The sequence below is a fragment of the Macrotis lagotis genome, chromosome 2, assembly GCF_037893015.1.
Source record: "Macrotis lagotis isolate mMagLag1 chromosome 2, bilby.v1.9.chrom.fasta, whole genome shotgun sequence".
NCBI lineage: Eukaryota > Metazoa > Chordata > Mammalia > Peramelemorphia > Peramelidae > Macrotis > Macrotis lagotis.
In genome coordinates, this window is record NC_133659.1 from 57,914,154 (window position 1) to 57,933,994 (window position 19,841).

The following is a 19,841-nucleotide window of genomic DNA, read 5'->3' on the forward strand; positions in this document are numbered from 1 at the left end:
CTTTCTTTCCCAGTTTAGGGGAAAAGTCCTAACCTTTTCTCATAGTCCTACTATCTAGATTTCTTTTATTTTATAAATCTTGAGATGCAGCAAAAAGAAAGGCAGTTAGCACTGGAATGAGAGTCAGATGTCCTAGGTTTTAATCCTGGCTCTTGCTGTTGCTTAACCTATCACTCAGGTTTCTCCTCTGTAAAATGAAAAGACTGAATTAGATAATCTATAACATCCTGCCCTGCTTTATCTAATACTGTGGTCCTATGACTCTATGGAATGGTGTTTCCATGAATGATAGTAAGCAGGAAAGTGTGTAATGGTTTCCACTGTGAGAAGACCTGCTGAGTTGGAGTGTCTGAACTGTTGTCTCCCTGTCTAGACTGAACTTTGGCAACTATCAGTGCTCCCAAACCGGAGTAACCATGTAGAATTTTTAAACTTTCCTTTTTTAATGCTATTTTATTTTATTTTTTCCTATTACATGCAAAGATAGTTTTCAACATTCATCTTTTTGTAAAAGATGAATTCTACATTTTTCTACCTCCCTCCCTTCCCCCCTCCTCATGGCAGCAAGATTATCTGATAAAGATTGTTTATATACAATCATATAACCATGTATGATTACAAGGACATAATAAAACATCAATCAACAATCATTAAGTGCCTACTATTCGCTAAGCACTACTCAGATGAGTCAAAGAGGATTCAGCAGGATTGCAAAGAATTTGTTACTCAGGTCCTGGAGAAGTATAACATAGAAAAGACCATAGTCAGCCCCAATATAGGAAAAGTTATCTTTTTATTGATGATAATGTTTGTCCTTCATTGTTGAAGAAAACAATGATATCAGAAAAGTGATGCTATGACAAGAAAAGAATTGGATTTGAGTGAGGGGGTGCTGTGTTAAGTCTTTAGCTTTACTTTCTCCTCTGGAGCCATCTGAATGGCCAGAACTGAATCAGGACAACTGGAGATAGCCCTGGATGCAATCCAGGTTAAGTGACTTGTCTAAGGTCACACAGCTAGCAAGTGTCAAGTATCTGAGATCGTTATTTGAACTCAAGTCCTTCTGACTCCAGGCCTAGTGCTCTGTCCACTGTACCACCTAGCTATCCATTTTGTATTAGTTATAAATTTCATACTCCATCCTTCCCCACCCCACCCCATGAAGTTCTTTTATTAAAAAGAAACCTGTTAGAGATCATATATGTGTATGTGTGTGTGCATGAACAAACATGCTTTAAAAAGGCAGGACTCAAAACTTTAAAATAATTAATAATTTAATACTTGTTTTAATATGTAATTGGGGGAAATTTTTTTTAAATGGTAGGTCAGATTGCTACCACTAGGGGGCAAACAGCGATAACTAATTGGAAAGAAGGTGTATTTAGAGTTTAAAGCAATAAAAGTAGAGAAACGACAGACAGATAGATAGAAACAGAGACAGGAGCCAGAGAGACAGAGAGACAGAGACAAAATAAAGACAGACAGATAAACACATATTAAAATAATAACTGATATTTATAAAATATTTATGTAATTTATAAAATTATTCAAGATGTATATAACACTTCATCTATCTAGCATCTGGTCTAGAAGGGCCACTTATCTGTGGCCACAGGGAACTGTACCCTCCCTGGCTTGTATTCAACCACTGCTATTTATTCAGGTCAACTCTAGGGAATCCTTATCTTTTCTTGGGGGATCAGCCTCCCCATTCTCACATTCATTTGGCTTACCACCAAATATGATATAACTATTTTCTATATGTTTTGCAAGAGCTATAGAAAACTACCACATTATTAATCATCATGAATCATATAAGTGCATTAATTAAGAAATCCCATGAAAATGTTTCAAAAATACCTACAGCATTATACTTTCTGCTTGGTTGGCAATTGACCTGACTTTGATATCCTTTTCTTTAATTCTGTCTTTGCTACATAGGAGGCATAAACTTGTAAGAATTATGATTATAAACTTATGAGACTGATTCTTTCTGGTAAATATGTCCAAACTTAAACATCTAAATGACTGTTTTCATAAATGGTAGAATGAGTGGTATACATTTATCTTCCACCAAATTCTTTTCAGGTATACTTCTATCTTAGAATTTTGGGGTTCATATGCATTTATATAAATAGATCTAAATTTACAAATTTATCTTTATACATATTTAAATGTTTATATGAACTCATTTTACAGATCTATATATACATACAGATGGGTATAAATTTTATATTTATTATTTATATCTATACACATATGGGATGTGTAAGGCATTCAGGGAAGAATGAGTACCTATGGTATGAGGGCAACCAAGCCCTTTTCAGGACTGCTCATCTACCTTTGGTGTCTATGGGTCATCCAGCTCTCACCTGTGACTCTAAGAAGTTGTAGCAGACTCAGCAGCCACACCCCAGGAAATCATCTCAGCAAACAGGCTAAACCAGGTTTCCAGAGGCCTCAAACCCTTAGGTGACTTGGAGGGGGGGGAGGTGTCTACTCCAACCACAGGAAGACTTCCCCAGTAGAACAGGCAGATATGAACATTTCGTTTGAATGGGCCATGAAGATGATGGAAAAAGATGTTATGGTATGCTTAGAATCTGGCCAGACCTTGAAGAAACCAAAGTCATGCACTGCAGCCAGAGTCATCACCAGTTGTCTTCATTTTTGTCTTGCCACTGGGCTCCAAATGACTCAAGAAGAGAGAGTCAGTTCTGATTGTTGTTACTTAAATCCAATTTTGCCACAAATCAAAAACCAGTCCTTGACCCTGACATTGTGATATAGTTTTGGTCCTCTTCAAACATGACAGAAAAACAACAATCACCTAAACGTACATATATGGACACCATTGTATACATTGATGCAAACAAAGAGATAGATAAATGTATCTGTCTATTCTCTATCATATACAAATGTGTATGTAGATGTATGTAAACCTCTAAAATTCAAAGGTAGACTCATGCAGAGAGAGAGAGAGCTTGACAGAAAATAAAATAATAATAAAAAAGTGTAATTACTATAGATCATACAGTCAACAAAAAATATTGTCTATTATGTGCTATTCATATTTGAAAAAAGAAAGACAGTCCTTGGCCTCGTTGTATTATAAACAAGTTTATACTTTCAATGAGTATAATCAAGGAGCTAATATTTTGACTAAGTTAGTTACTGGGATAATTTGGCCTTTGTAATAGCATAGCTATTGGTTAAACATTGCTAAGAAATGGTGATCACAGTCACTAATTTTAGTTATGTCCATTCCCCAATTTTCAGAGTCAAGAGTTTGCTGAAATGAAAGAGATTGAATCTCCTGTACAAAATATCTTCTCATCTTTAAATACCTCCTAGTTTTGTCCATTTTTATCCTAGATTATGGGCTTGCTACACCAAAAAGACAAAACAAAAAAAAATCTCATTTATATGTGACTCCGATATCAGTAACCAATAAATGGGTTTTCTTTTTGTTAATATTTAATTTTATTTTGTGTGTCATCACACAAAATAATGTTGTTTAATACTCCCTATATTCAGCAACTTTTCATTCCTTTCTAGAACAAATCATTGATGGTGAAGTGGCATGAAGCTTGCATATGGTATTAAGTCTTTGAACACTTTCTTTCTTAAACTTTCTTCAGTTATTCCTTGGCAGTTGTGAAGGTCTTCATAGAATTTCCCTACTATATATACTCACTAGGGCAGATGTTAGTGCCTAGATTGCAATGAACTTTGGGAGTTTGGGCATGTTTTTTAGGGCATGATAAATGAGGATCTAAAAGGAGGAAGAGGGAGAGGGGGGGGAGAGGGAGAGGGAGGGGGAGAGGGAGAGAGAAGGAGAGAGGGAGAAGGAGAGGGAGAGGGAGGGAGAGGGACAGAGAAAAGGAGAATAATTGATGAGGCAAGAGATTTATTGGACCAAGATGTCTATTATGTCTAAAAAGAAGAAAAAGGATGCATATTACAGCTATAACATATCTTTTTATCTATCTACATAGGAAAATAGCAATGATAAAAATATATATGTACATGTACACATTTACTTTCTATTATAAAAACATATACATGTAGACACACACATTAATACACACACACACACACACACACAAACATACACGTTTTACTACTGGAATCTTCCTATATAGGAGTTCAAGTTGAAGAAAGAGTTACTGATGTATTTTTCATAACCTATCAGAACAAGAAGAAGAAGCATTTACCCTGTGATATTTCTAGGTATATGCAAAGGCACTTTACAGTTGAGGAAATCAAAGCAATCCATAGTCATATGAAAAATTGCTCTAAATCATTACTTATTAGAGAGATGCAAATTAAAGCATCTCTGAGGTACCACCTCACACCTCTCAGACTGGTCAATATGAACAGAAATGATCTTTCTAGGTAATAAGTTAACATTAGGTCTTGAAAAAAACTTTTTTCAATTTGAAAAAAAAAAATTTAAAAAGCAGTCTTGGTTGATGAAGACTATGACATACTGAGTCTGGTATAAGATGTGGTACATTCTTTCTGTTGTCTTTTCTCTAATGTTTGAAAGGAAAAACTATTTCTTCAAATGATAGAGCTGAGGAATTGACCTGAGAGAAGGGTATGCCCAAGGGGAAGCATTAGAAAGGAGTAATGTCATCAATGAGATGACATTATCTCTATTAATAACACAACATGCCAACATAACTGCTAGATAAGCATAATAGTTGTTTGACCGTAGTAAAAATAAGAGAATTAGACTAAATGCCTAGACATTCTTTTCAAGAATAACATTCTATGGTTCTACAATTCTAATGAGAAGAGCTAGGGCAAGTGGAAGTGTCAAGTGGAAGAAGCATTGATCTTATAATCAGGAAAATTGGGTTCAACTCTTGGCTCCAGAAAGAGCTCTGTAATAGAGTCGAGAAGGCCAAGGTCCAAATTCCATTTCACATACTTATTAGCTATGGTTCCATGAACATTTCATTTGAATTCATCAAGCCTCAGTTTCTTAAATTGTAAAATAAGAGTAAAACTAATTCTACTCCCCAGTTCAAAGGGAGATTAGAAGGATCAGATGAAGATATTGGGCAAATCATTTAACCCCACTTTCTAATTTCCTTGTCTCCCATAATGGTTGTGACCTAAGCATGACTAAAGTGTGAATGCATTCATATACATTCACATTACATATGAAAATCACTTGAGCAACCCTGGGATTTCAGAAGAAGGGAAGGAAGAGGAGAAAAAAACAGGTTTCAGGTTGAGATTTGCTGTTTTGTTTACAATTAACAAAGGAGTAAGCCTCTCTGAAATGTTTGCTTTTAAAGAAGAAGAATTTCAGTTTTCATCACTGGATAAAAACAGAAAAATAATATCTTAGAAAGAATGTCCCATAGTGATTATTGTCTCTAAAAGGAAGAATGAGCTGTTACTGAAAATATTTTGTGTGAAGAGTTCACAACCCTTATTGAGAGTCTTGTAGATAAGATTCATACTTTGGGTAGATAACCTTGCTAACCCTGCAAATCCAATTCTGGAAACCACTTGATTAACAAATGAGGCTTCCCAAACTCAGAGATGAAGTGATTTATCTAAGGAGACAAAATTTAGGGACAGATGTTGGAAGAGGATCTGGTTCTCCTGATTCCAGGTATAGTGTACTTTCTACTTTTTTCCTCAGTAGGCAGTTAGCTGGTGCAGTGGGCAAAGTGCAGGCTCTGAAGTCACAAGGATATGAGTTCAAATTCAGCCTCAGACACATACTAGCTGTGTGACCTTGGGCAAGTCATTTAAACCTTATTGCCTCCAGGGCTATCTCCATTGTCATGATCCATACCTAGCCACTGGACTCAGTTGCTTCAGAGAAGAAAGTGAGGCTGGTGATTTTGCATAGCACCCCCTCAATCAAATTCAATTCACATATGTGTCATGGCATCACCTCCCTGATGTCATGGTCTTCTTCAAAAATGAAGGAAGGACTCAGTAGGTCTTGAGAATCCCTGTTGAGTGGACTTTTGATTAGGCTAGGTAATAGATCATCAGTCTATTGTGATAGGTTTGAGAATCAAGTCAAGGAAGTGGATTTCACTTTTCAAAAACTCAAAGAAATTTAGTTATATCTGACTTCTGGGGATTAGTGCTGCTATCTATCAGGAGGTCTTTAAATTGCTTTGAGGATTGACATAATAGGACTTTGTATTATTCTGCAATCCTCTGGGTGCCTTTCCAACTTTATTGTGCTTCAATAAATCCTTCCAATAACTGCTGAAATAGTCAGAGGGCAAGTTTTATTATCTCTGTTTTATTGGAGGAGATGATAAGATTTGTCATTAAATGATGTGCCTTAAATTACTCACTGAGCTTCAATGGAACCAGCACAACAAAGAACCCTGATTTCTTTACTTACAAGCTCAGGGTTTATCAGCTATATCTTGCTGATAATGTGCTTAAAGCTAATGCTCTCAGACATGGAGAGCTGCAAAAAATAATCTTCTAATTGCAGCTAGCAATCTTGGTCAATTCAGTGCATACATGCCTGCGTGAGTATGTATGTGTGTATGTGTTATAGGGTAGAATCTGAGGATTTTAGAAAGTTTTCTAAGTCTAGTAAACTGAGGAATATGATGAGGATGGGGGGAATCTCTGGGTTATTATAAAGTGTTCCTGAATCTATACAAGCACAAAATATTGCCATTTTGATATTGATTTAACTCTTGCTCCTGCTTGAAAAATAAATCAAAGTTAATTCATTATAATGCATAAGCAATTCTCAATAAATTAAATCATATGTCTTATATAGGGAGGTATAATTATTTTTCAGGTGTATATGTATTTTCATGAATAAAATAGAAATTTAGTTTAAAACATTACTGAAATTGGGGCAGCTAGATGGCACAGTAGAGCACCGGCCCTGGAGTCAGGAGGAAGTGAGTTCAAATCCAGCCTCAGACACTGACCTTGGGCAAATCATTTAAAACCAATTGCCTTAAATAATAATAATAATAATAACAACAACAACAACATTACTGAAATCCTACTGTTTGTCATAATGTATTTTGTTACCAAAGGTATTTCCCATTGTCTTGGGTCCAGCATAAAGTCCAAAAGAAAGAATAACTCTCTAGTAGGTCTTGGAATTCTCAAAATGCTCCTGTTAATGGATGACATCATGTTGATTGCATCCAGTACCAGAATGATGCAGTGTCTTCTAAATGAGGTTTTAGAAAAAATAAAGAGGATAAAGAATGACCTATTGCCAGAACATGGTATATAGTTGAATGGACAACTCATAGAACTCATCCATCAATACACACATTTATGAAAAATCCTCAAAAGAGATAATGGGGGACGTGCCTAGGTGGCGCAGTGGATAAAGCACTGGCCTTGGAGTCAGGAGTACCTGGGTTCAAATCCGGGCTCAGACACTTAATAATGACCTAGCTGTGTGGCCTTGGGCAAGCCACTTAACTCCATTTGCCTTGCAAAAAAAAAAGAATAGAAGAGAATTATGAATTTGAAGGTCAGAATGTTTGGAGGGGACATCAACATGTATGTTAAAATTCCAAGGTTAAGGGTAAGAGCAGGGTGAGTGGGGTAGGCCATAGGGAAGACTGTTAATGTGGCATTGAACTTATTAAAAAGAAAAATGATCTGAAAGCTAAAGTAAATAACCTTGCTAATCCTGTAAATCCAATTATGGAAACCACTTGAGGCTTCCCAAACTCAGAAATGAAGCTAGTGTATAAAATCAGTATAAGATAGGATAGATGAAGTGAACCTCAGTGGAAGAGAAGTTAATGAATGTTAGGGGCAGGGGAAATGGGTTTGGAAGTAGTGGTAAGAAGCAAGGGATATTCTCTACTTCTCTGGGTCTAATATAACAGGAAGCATTGGAGCAGATATTCATTCAAGACAGCATTGTCTTAAGGAGGGAGCTATGTTCAGCACCTTAAGATGGAAGGATTTAGGATATTGTTGGTAAATGTTTAACAATATCTCTCTGGGGAGAAAATTGAACCTATGGCACAGTTTTAATTTAATGTGAATTATTAATATTTTCTCCATGGACTTTCTTAAAATTAGATGGATAATCAACAAACCCTTGTTTGTAGCATCCACGGATGTCTGAGATGCAAAATCTTGAAATAAAAATTTAATAATTGGCTTTGAGCTCATTTGAGTTGGCTCCAGCATACCTCTGACTCAATTTCATGGGACCTAAGAAGGGATAGAATTGAAGTAGATGAGGTTAAGAAAACAAGGAGTGGCAGCCAGAGAAAAAGATAGTCTGTCTCTTAGTCGGCCATAAATTCTGCATCACTGGAATTTGTAGAAAAGGAGAATAGGGTTCAGGGACCATGGCACCAATGATTTTTATCATTCTTGCTTGGTTGATAAACAACTAAAGCACATCTATAGTGGAAATTCTAGGCATGGGTTGGGTTCAAGCATCTAAAACCCTGATGACTGGATAATCGGTGGCAATAAAACCACAAAATTCAGTTTATTCATAGCATAAAATGGCATTAAGATATGAGAGTTAGAATAAGTTCAGCATATATTATGCAATCAATTGTATTGACTAGTTAAGTGTAGATCATTGGGAGTGTATTAAAATGATCTAGCTAGATGGTATATCAAGCCCTGGATCTGGAGGCAAGAAGTTATGAATTCAAATCTGGTCTCAGATATTTAGTAGCTAGGCTGTAAGACCCTGGGCAGGACACTAAACTGCAATTTACCTCAGTTTCCTTTACTGTAAAATGAGTGTAGTGATAGCATTTACTTTATAGGTGTTGATTTGAGAATTGAATGAGGTAATATTTGTAAAGGGCTTAATATATAGTACCTGGCAAATAGTAGGCACTATACATCTATATTTATTTGTTTATTTTATTTATTTATTTATTCCCCTTCCCTTTCAGAGTGAATTGATGACTGATTGACTGTTTACATAGTCATATTTATCTCTATCCTAGTAAGTTAATGGCATAACTAAGATTTGAATCTATATATTCTCACTACAAAATCAGTGCTCCTCACTTCCCAATATGTCCTAAATTGTTTTCACACAGGAGTCAATCATGTTTTTTGGTAATTCTGGAAACAGGATCCTAAAATATGTGATGGAGAATTTATATATATACATATATATATAATTTCTATTATTATTAATCCTTTAAAATCTTGTTACTAACTAGCTTTAATTTCATTAATATTATATATTTTTAATCATTTTAAAAGTTCAATTATTGGGGACAGTTAGGTGGCACAGTGGATAGAGCACTGGCCCTGGAGTCAGGAGGACCTGAGTTCAAATCCGGCCTCAGACACTTAATAATTACCTGGCTGTGTGGCTTTGGGCAAGTCACTTAAGCCCATTGCCTTGCAAAAAAAAAAAAAACAACCTAAAAAAAAAAGATCCATTATCCTATCTGCCAAGTGATCTTACCTAATGAATAGCAAATAGATGGATTTTCTTGGTGTTCTGTTTTGGCATCCCATGATACATTTAGCTTGAGAAATATTCTTTGTTGCTTATTGCAAATTTTTGTGATTTTATGATTGATTCTGCCTTCTCATACTCCTCACTCTAAAACAATTCTTTGGACTAGAAACCATATGACAAATGACAAGTCAAGAGGTTTAATGTTAAATTTCATCATCTTGATACTACCTATTTTTCAGATGCATTGACTTTTTATCTATAATAGTAGGGGATAATTATGATCCTGGCTTCCTTTACCATAGAAAAGACCTTTGATCCTGCTGAATAGTTACTTCCAGAAGTCACTTGGGACTTGGATCTATATATAATTCTCTTGAATGAAAAATGTTTCTGGCCTCCACCTCTGGGGAATGGGGGTTGGGGGGAGGAGACCATTAAATACTATGTCTTTATTGAAGTAGGTTCATACTATTCCTTACTCTTTTTAATGCCAGCTGGAAACTTTCTCAGTTGACTAAAATAATGCCTTAATCCTGAATTCCCAAAGTTTGGTTAATGAATGCTATTCAAATAAAAGATTAAAGATTCTAGAAAGGTCTGAAAAATATAATTCTAACCTTAGTCTGATATTGAAGCCTGTGGAAATTTCCACAGAAGCGGCAAATTATGCTGGAAGCAACTAAATATCTACTTATTCAATACACTTTGCCATTTAACAGATGGCATGAGACAACCTGAGATATCCAGGTACTTAAGAGGAGACACTAAGGAGGGGCCTTCAAGGCAAAAGCTCTAACAGTCATGTGAGTGACAAGGATACAGACACATCAGAATGCTGGAAATGACAAAATACACCCATAACTTGGTCAAGGATTATGGGAGTATATGGCCTGAGAGATGTCCTGGTTTGGAATACTTTCACTTAAGGCTACATCAGAAGGAGAAAAAAGATAAATGATTAATTATTAAGCACTACCAAGCACTGTGTAAGGTTCTGGGAATGGAAAGCTGGAAATGAAAAATACCTTGTTCTCAAGTTTACATTCTCTAATTGTGATATTTACATATAAACATGCACAAAATAAATTACAAAGTAGATTGAGGAGGGAAAGGCTTTAGTACCTGGCAGATCGGGAAAGGTTTCATGGTGGATGGAGCATTTGAGCTGATCTATAAAGAATACTAGAGATTCAAGGAGGCAGGGATGAGAAGAAGGACGTTTTATCCAGGAGGGAAAGTTTGTGAAAATAGATGGAGATTGGACTTGGATCACTGGATAGAGTGCTAGCTCTGGAGTTCAGAACACCTAAGTTCAAATCCAGCCTCAGCTATCACTTAATCTGGATTGCCTTTCCCTCACTCCCAAAAAAAGGATGAAGAAAAAAGATGGAATGCCACAAGTGAGGAACTATAAAGAGGTCAGGAAGATTGGATTATAAAATGTATGGTGGGGTTGAATTGGAACACAATAGTTCCACACTGAAGGACCTGGACATTTAGAGAAAGCAAAGCAATAAGAACAGAAGGAAGGTCAAGAAGAAAGCCAAACAAGTAGGACAAGTTTAAAAGCTACAAGGTTATCTTATTCAGTCAATTAGCTTTTATTAAGACTTGTAACTCAACTGTGGCATATGTATGTCATGGAACACTATTGTTCTATTAGAAACCAGGAGGGACGGGAATTCAGGGAAGCCTGGAGGGATTTGCATGAACTGATGCCAAGTGAGATGAGCAGAATCAGAAAAACACTGTACACCCTAACAGCAACATGGGGGCGGTGATCAACCTTGATGGATACACTTATTCCATCAGTGCAACAACCAGGGACAATTTTGGGCTGTCTGCAATGGAGGATACCATATGTATCCAGATAAAGAGCAGTGGAGTTTGAACAAAGTTCAAGGACTATTCCCTTTAATTTAGAAAAATAAAAACTGATATCTTATTGTCTGATCTTGTCATCTCTTATACTTTTTGTTTCTTCCTTAAGGATGTGATTTCTCTCTCATCACACTCAATTTGGATCAATGTACAACATGGAAACAAAATAAAGACTGACAGACTGCTTTCCATGGTGAGGTTAGGGGTGGGGGGGAGGGAAGTAAGATTGGGAGAAAAATTGTAAACCTCAAATAAAATATTAAATTAAAATTAAAATTATAAAAAGACTTGTAACTCAGTCAATCACTTAGAATTTAGTAAGCACCTAGGCAAGTCACTTAATATTGCTTACTGCAGTTTCCTCTTCTGTAAAATCTTCTTCCTTGGAGAAGGAAAGGGTAAAATCTTTGTCAAGAAAACCCCAAATGGGTTCACAAAGAGACAGAAATAACTGAAAACAATAACAACAAAAAATGTAATAGACACAGTTTTAAGTGTTAGGTATATAAAGAAAAGCAAAGAACAATTCCTGAAAGAGTTCACAATCTAATGGGGGAGACTACATGCAAATAGACATGTACAAGCAAGAAATAGGCCATGGGTATGCAAATATCCATTCTATTTAGTGTTCATTAAATTTAGAATAAAAGTTAAAATTAATTTAGGAAAAAAATCAAGGAACAATCCGGTATTGGCCACTAAACAAATTGGGGGTAGACTCTGAGGGAAGGCACTAGCATCAAGGATGATTCAGAAAGTCTTCTAACTATGATACTTAGCTGAAACTTGAAGGAAGCCAAGAAAGTCAAGAAATGGAGAGGTGGAGGAACAAAAGTCCAGGTATGGGGAAATAGCTGGAGAAAAACTCTTGGAATTAAGAGATAGAGTATCACGTACAAGGAACAGCAAGGAGATCAGTGTCACTAGATTACAGAAGGTTCAAGAAGGGAATAAGAGGGCATAAAGGTATAAGAAGACTGGAAAGGGAGGAAAGGGACTTGTTATTAAGGGTGTGGGAAACAAAGGTAACAAGTTACCACCACAGTTTAATTGAAAGGAGAGTGGTGTGGTTAGACATACATTTTAGGAAATCAGTTTGACAACTGAGTAGAAGATGGATTCAAGTGGGGAAGAAACTTGAGGGAGATTAATTAACTGGTGGTTATTGCCATAGTTCAGGAGTGAGGTGATGAGGGCCTGAACCAAGATGGTCGTAGTGTCAGAAAAGAGAATGGGGGCATTTATGAGAAATGTGATGAATGTATAAATAACAAGATTTGTCCACTGATTGGATATGGGGATAAGAGAGAATAAAGAGTTGAGGATGACAACTAGATGGTGATCATGGGAATGGGGAGGTTCTTAATTGGTGGCATCTGCTTTCCATAATTCCCTCACACTTGGCATCATGTCATATATCTGATGATATGTGAGACAAAATTCTTCTGTAGATTTGTAGCATTTAGCCTCACAAGTCTCAAAAGTTAGAAAGATGGAGCATTTGGGATGAAAGATAATGAATTAAATTTTTAACAAATTGAGTTTATGATTTCTGTATGACATCCAATCCTAGCTATCTAAAAGGCAATTGGAGATGTGAGACTGAAGATGGGAAGAGAGTTTAGGACTAGACAAATAGATTTAGGAGTCATTTGAAAAGAGATATAATTGAATTCATGGGAGCTGATGAGATCACCAACTGAAATAATATAGAGGAAAGAAGAGGCCCCAACTAAGTCTGCTACTGGTAGCAGACATGAAATGGATAAAAATCTAGCAAAGTGGGCAAACAAGGAGTGATTAAACAGATAGGAGAATCAGGAGGCAGTAGGATCATGAAAACCTAGAGAGAAGGAGACTATCATGGAAAAGAGATTGATGGACAATATTAATGACTGCGGAGTTTAAGTTGGATGAGAACGGAGAAAACATTGTTAAAGTTGGCAATTAAGAGATCATTAGTATCTTGAAAGAGAGCGGTTTTGATTGAATTGATGAAGCCAGAAGCCAAACTGCAACGAATTAAGAAGAAAGTGAAAGGATACTGGTAACATTTACTGTAGATGACCTCCTCTCAAGTAGGGCAGGGAGTCATAGTGAACAAAGAACTAGGCCTGGAGTCAGAAAGACTCATCCTCCTCAGTTAAAAAGACATTTGCTAGCTCTATGTCCCTGGGCAATTCACTGCACCCTGTTTGCCTCAGTTTCCTTGTCTGTAAAATGAGCTGGAAAAGGAAATGACAAGCTACAGTATCTTTGCCAAGAAAATTCCAAATGGGGGTCACAAAGAGTCACCTATGTCTGAAAAATAACCGAAAACAATTTCTCAAGGAGATTAGCCATAAAGGGAGGGCAAATCTAGGATAATAGCCAGGAGAAATAGATGAATTAAGTGAGAGATTTTTTGAGGTTGGGGAGATATGGGCATGTTTGTTAGATATTAAAAAGTTGTTATTCATAATAGGGACTTTCAGTTTCATGTGCAATCCTCTTTTTCTGTTCTACTATGTATATACAAATACATATTCTATTTGGTATTCATTAAATTTAAAATAAAAGTTTAATTTAGAAAAAAGAAAGAGGGGAGCAATCCCCAACTAGCCACTAAATAAGAAGAGTTTCTTATTCAGGTATTTTTAAAAGGGAGTAACCTAATCTCTGATTCTCTCTCTGCTTCACAACTTCAGATCATGTCAGAACTATTATTCAAAGTTCTTCTGTGACCAAATGGCAACCAAAATACATGTCCTGCTGGAATGAGTCTGAGACTGGATCTCAAAACCCTACTTGCCTCTTTTATTTTTATTTTTCTGATGCAATAATCCTAAAATCAGAAATGATTAAGTAACAATCCTAAAATGGACATTTCTGACCTTAGAAGCTCTCTTGGGAGTTCTTCCTGAATTTGGAAAGTCTTGGATTTCTTGGTTGGGGCTGGCTCACTGTTAGCAGGCAGAGTTTCTATAGGAGTGAGGATACCATCAAGTGGGTGAGGAACTTAACCCCCCACCTCCTGGGCTTTCCAGGAGACATGAATCTTGAGGAAATTGTTTAGATAGTGCAGTCAAGGTGAAATTTGAAATGTTGATTTATCAGTTCCACAACATGCTTTATGTTTTGGATCCAAGTCTCATCATCTCAAGATCCTATAATAGTAGCTGTCTTTCTGTCAGCGATCATTTGTACATATTGTAAGTTTTAAGTATTTATTCTCCTATCTTGGAGAATAAATATAGGAATACATCAGTTAAATCTATATAATAAATAATTTTTCCCAAAGTACAGGGAGGTAAGCTGGGTGCGGGGCAAGGAGGGAGAGGAGATGGGGGAAGATGGGGGAAGATGGGAGAGATTATAAAGATATAAAGAATGTGAGAAATTATCTTACAAATATCTTATCATATTTTACACATCCCACAATCAAGTAAGGTATTACTATACCCTAAGGATAATGGGACTTTTCCATTTGACTTACCTAAATACAGTCTCCAACACTAAAATGTTATCTCCTTAACAGCAGGGACTGATAGGTGAATTAAATAATAGATAAACATTTTTTTTGGACTTGATCAATATAGGGAATTTGTTTTGCTTGACTATGCTTATTGGTTAGAATGGTTTTATTGTTTATTTTATTTTAGTGGGAGAAAATTAGAAAGAGAAAATAAAGAATATGAATTTTAAAAAGAAATTCAGTGAGACTACCTTTTTAGACAATGCCTTGATGATGAATAACAAATTGAGTAGTGTTTCTGACTGTCATGGGGAATTCCAGCATTAAGTCCAAATACAAGAGGGAATTCTCCAAAGATGATGAGGCTTTTCACATGTTCTTCTAGTGGATGACATTTTGCGATTGCATCATGTCCTAGAATACTATAGGTCCTCCTAAATAAGATCCATGACCAAAAGAACCAATGATAGTTCCGGCCAAGATGGCAGAGAGAAGACAGGCACAGTTCTAAAGTCTCCTTATCTCTTCCCCATCTATCGCATGAAACAAACCTCTTAAAAGAAATCCAAACCACAAAACCCAGAAAGAAAAGCCAGGAGAAAGAACACCTACCTCAGGATTTGTCTCTGGCAGCAGCCTTGGCTGAGTACCAGCAGGTGAGTCTGGGCTCAGAGGGAGGATCAGCCCCGGATCAGCCAGATTGACAGCTGAATTGGAACCGGGAGTCTGAGGGCCCAGGAGCCGGACCTGCTGGATCAGCGGTGGGGCTGGACAAGGGGGGCTTGGGTCCGAGGGGAAGCGGAGGCACTGGTGTTGGTGCTGTCCCCCTGGAGCTTGGGGAAGGGGCTGCGAGGAGAGGTCTGGTGCAGGAGAGCTGTGGACACCATCGCTGGACTCCTTGGGTCTGAGAAACTCTGAGTTCATGCCTCCATTGCACTGAGGCCTCCTTCAAAACAAACAATTGCAAACTACTTCTGCCTCAGGCCCAGGTGTGTGAGCAAAAGAACCAGCCCAGCTGAGGAATGACCTCAGGCCAGGGTAACCCACCATTGATTGAAGGCAAAAGAATTCAATAGCTCCAATTCCTTCCCTCAAGCAAAGGGAGAAGGCCACTCAACCAAGGTCACAGACACTCCAGAGAAAGCAACCAGCACCTCCTACTGGCCAGCCAGAGAAACTGCACTCAGTAAAGCCTTTAGCGATCCCAAGCCCAGGTGAACCAGCCCACCCCCCAACTCAAGGTCTTAGCATAATGAAGAAGGATCAGCGGAAAGGTGGATCCATAGAAGAATTCTTGGAAGGGAAAGACCCCAACTCAGAGAGACCTGGAAACTCTTAGGAGAATACAATCTGGTCTCCAGCACAGAAACACTTCCTTGAAGAAATAAGGAAGGAGCTTAAAAATTTGGGAGAGAAAATTAATACCTTGCAACAAGAAAACAAAACCTTAGAAAGTACAATTGGACAAACACAAAAGGAGAATAAATCTCGCAGATCCTCAAATGAGCAAATGCAAAAAGAAATTAATTTTTTCAAAACCTCAATGGGTCAAATGGAAAGCTCTTTCAAAAGTAGAATTGACCAATTGGAAAAGGAGTTGCAAAAGGTTAATGAAGAAAACTCCTCCCCCCCAAAAAAGAATGGAGTCTACAGAAACTAATGACTCCATGAGACAGCAAGAGTCAGTTAAACAAAATCAAAAAACAGAAAAAATAGAAGCAAATGTAAAATACCAGGACAGCTAGGTGGCACAGTGCATAAAGCACCAGCCCTGGAGTCAGGAGTACCTGGGTTCAAATCCGGGCTCAGACACTTAATAATTACCTAGCTGTGTGGCCTTGGGCAAGCCACTTAACCCCATTTGCCTTGCAAAAAATAAAACCTAAAAAAAAATGTAAAATACCTCATCAACAAAACCACTAACCTCGAGAATAGATCGAGGAGGGGCAACCTGAAAATTATAAGACTTCCTGAAAACATTGAAGAGGAAAAATGCCTGGACTTAATATTACAGGATCTAGTGATGGAAAACTGCCCTGATATCATGGAATCGGAGGGCAAAGTAGTTATTGAAAGAGTACATCAATCCCCACCAGAAAAAGATCCTAAAATGAAAACACCAAGGAATGTTGTGGCCAAACTCCAGAACTATCAGATAAAAGAGAAAATCCTGCAAGCAGCCAGAAAGAAACAATTTAAATATCAAGGAGCCACAGTAAGGATCATGCAGGACCTGGCTGCATCAACTTTAAGGGATCGAAGGGCCTGGAACAAGATATTTTGAAGAGCACGGGAGCTAGGAATGCAGCCAAGAATCTACTTTCCTGAAAAGCTGAGCCTTCTCTTCCAGGGAAAAAGATGGACATTTAACGAAATGGAAGAATTCCAAAATTTTCTGATGAAAAGACCAGAGCTAAACAGAAAATTTGGACATCAAACAGGAGGTTCAAGAGACACATGAAAAGGTAAAAAAAAGGGGGGGGCAGTAAAAGGAAAAAAAATGCAATCCAGTAAGTTGAAACTGGCTATATCCCAGCATGGGGGGTGGGGAAAAAACTCTCATAAATCCTGAGAAATGTAACTCTAACAGAAAGAATATACCTAGCCAGAAATGATGGACATCCATGACCTATCCCTGAGACTGCTATCTAATGGGATGTTAAAGCCAGTTGGCTTTAACCCCACTTGGGAGAAAGACTCTAATAACTCTCAGGAATTTTGACTCTATTCAATAGAATATACTGAACTAGAAGGGACAGACACTCAGAATTTTCTATGACTTAGATAGAATGATCTAAAAAAATACACTACCTCCCTAAAAAGGGGGACAGGAAAGAGACAGGAGGAGGGAGGGGATTGAATGGGACAAATCTCATTACACTAAGAGGTACAAAAAACCTATGGTAATAGAGGGGAAGAAGGGAGCAGAGGAAAAACACCTGAATCTTCGTCTCAGACTTGGCTTAAAGTCAACCTACACACACTCAGTTAACTTATAAAACATCTAACCTTTCAAGTATTAAAAGGGGAAAAGGGGAGGGGGGACAGAGAAAGGGAAGGGGAGTGGGGGGGGAATAGGGGGAAATAACAAAAGGAAGGGAGGGGAAAAGGGAAAAAAGGAAAGGGGAAAGGGGAAAGAAAGGGGAGGGTGTGACATAGGAGGGCAAACACACTGAAGGGGGTGGCATTCATAAACAAAATACTGGGGAATATGGATAAAAGGGGGCAAAGGGGGAAAAATACAAACAGAGGGAAGATAGCACAGAGGGCAATAAAGAATTAGTAATCATAACCTTGAATGTGAATGGGATGAACTCTCCCATAAAACATAAGCAAACAGCAGAGTGTATTAAAAACCAGAATCCTACAATATGCTGCTTACAAGAAACTTATTTGAAGCAGAGAGATACATATAGAGTAAAGGTAAAAAGGTTGGAGCAAAATATATTTTGCTTCAGCTGAAGTAAAAAAAGCAGGGGTAGCAATCCTTATCTCAGACAAAGCAGCAGCAAAAATAGATAGCATTAAAAGAGATAAGGAAGGAAACTTTGTCCTCCTAAAAGGTACCATAGACAATGAAGTCATTTCAATATTGAATATATATGCACCCAGTGGACAGCACCCAAATTCTTAGAGGAGAAGCTGAAAGAACTACAGGAAGACATAGACAGAAAAACTCTACTAGTGGGAGACCTCAACCTCCCGCTATCAGATCTAGATAAATCGAATCATAAAACAAACAAGAAAGAAATTAGGGAGGTAAATAGATTGTTAGAAAAATTAGATATGGTAGACTTATGGAGGAAACTGAATGGGGATAGAAAGGAATATACCTTTTTCTCTGCAGTACATGGAACTTATACAAAAATTGACCAGGTACTAGGACATAAAAACCTAATGATCAACTGCAGAAAGGCAGAAATAGTGAATACTTCTTTCTCAGATCACAATGCAACAAAAGTCATATGCAATACTGAGCCAAGGAGATATAGACCCAGAGCAAATTGGAAACTAAATAACCTCATCTTAAAAAATGAGTGGACCAAAAAACAAATTATAGAAAGAATTAACCATTTTATCCTAGATAATGATAATAATGAAACAACATACCAAAACCTATGGGATTCATTCAAAGCAACTCTCAGGGGATATATTATAGCTCTAAATGCTTATATGAATAAATTGGAGAAAGAGGAAATCAATGAACTAAACATGCAACTAAAAAATTAGAGAAAGAACAAATCAGAAATCCCCAAATACCAAATTAGAAATTCTAAAAATTAAAGGAGAAATTAATAAAATCAAAAGCAAAAAACTGTTGAATTAATAAATAAAACCAAAAGTTGGTATTATGAAAAAACCAATAAAATTGATAAACCTCTGGTCAATTTGATTAAAAAAAAGAAGAAAACCAAATTGCTACTATTATAAATGAAAAAGGTGAACTCACCACCAAGGAGGAGGAAATTAAAGTAATAATTCAAAATTATTTTGCTCAACTCTATGCCAATAAATTTGATAATCTAAGTGAAATGGATGAATATTTGCAAGAATATAAATTGCCCAGGTTAAATGAAGAAGAGATTAAATACCTAAACAACCCTATCTCAGAAAAAAAGAAATTCAACAAGCCATTATTGAACTCCCTAAAAAAAAAAATCTCCAGGACCTGACGGATTCACAAGTGAATTCTACCAAACATTTAAGGAACAATTGGTTCCAATCCTATATAAACTCTTTGGAAAAATAGGGAAAGATGGAACTCTGCCTAACTCTTTCTATGAAACCAATATGGTACTGTTACCTAAACCAGGAAGAGTTAAAACATAGAAAGAAAATTATAGACCTATTTCCCTGATGAATATAGATGCAAAAATCCTAAATAAAATCTTAGCAAAATGACTACAACAAGTCATTACTAGGATAATACATTATGATCAAGTAGGATTTATTCCAGGAATGCAGGGTTGGTTCAATATTAGGAAAACTGTTAGTATACTCAATTATATCAACAGCAAACCTATCAGAATTCATATGATCATATCAATAGATGCTGAAAAAGCTTTTGACAAA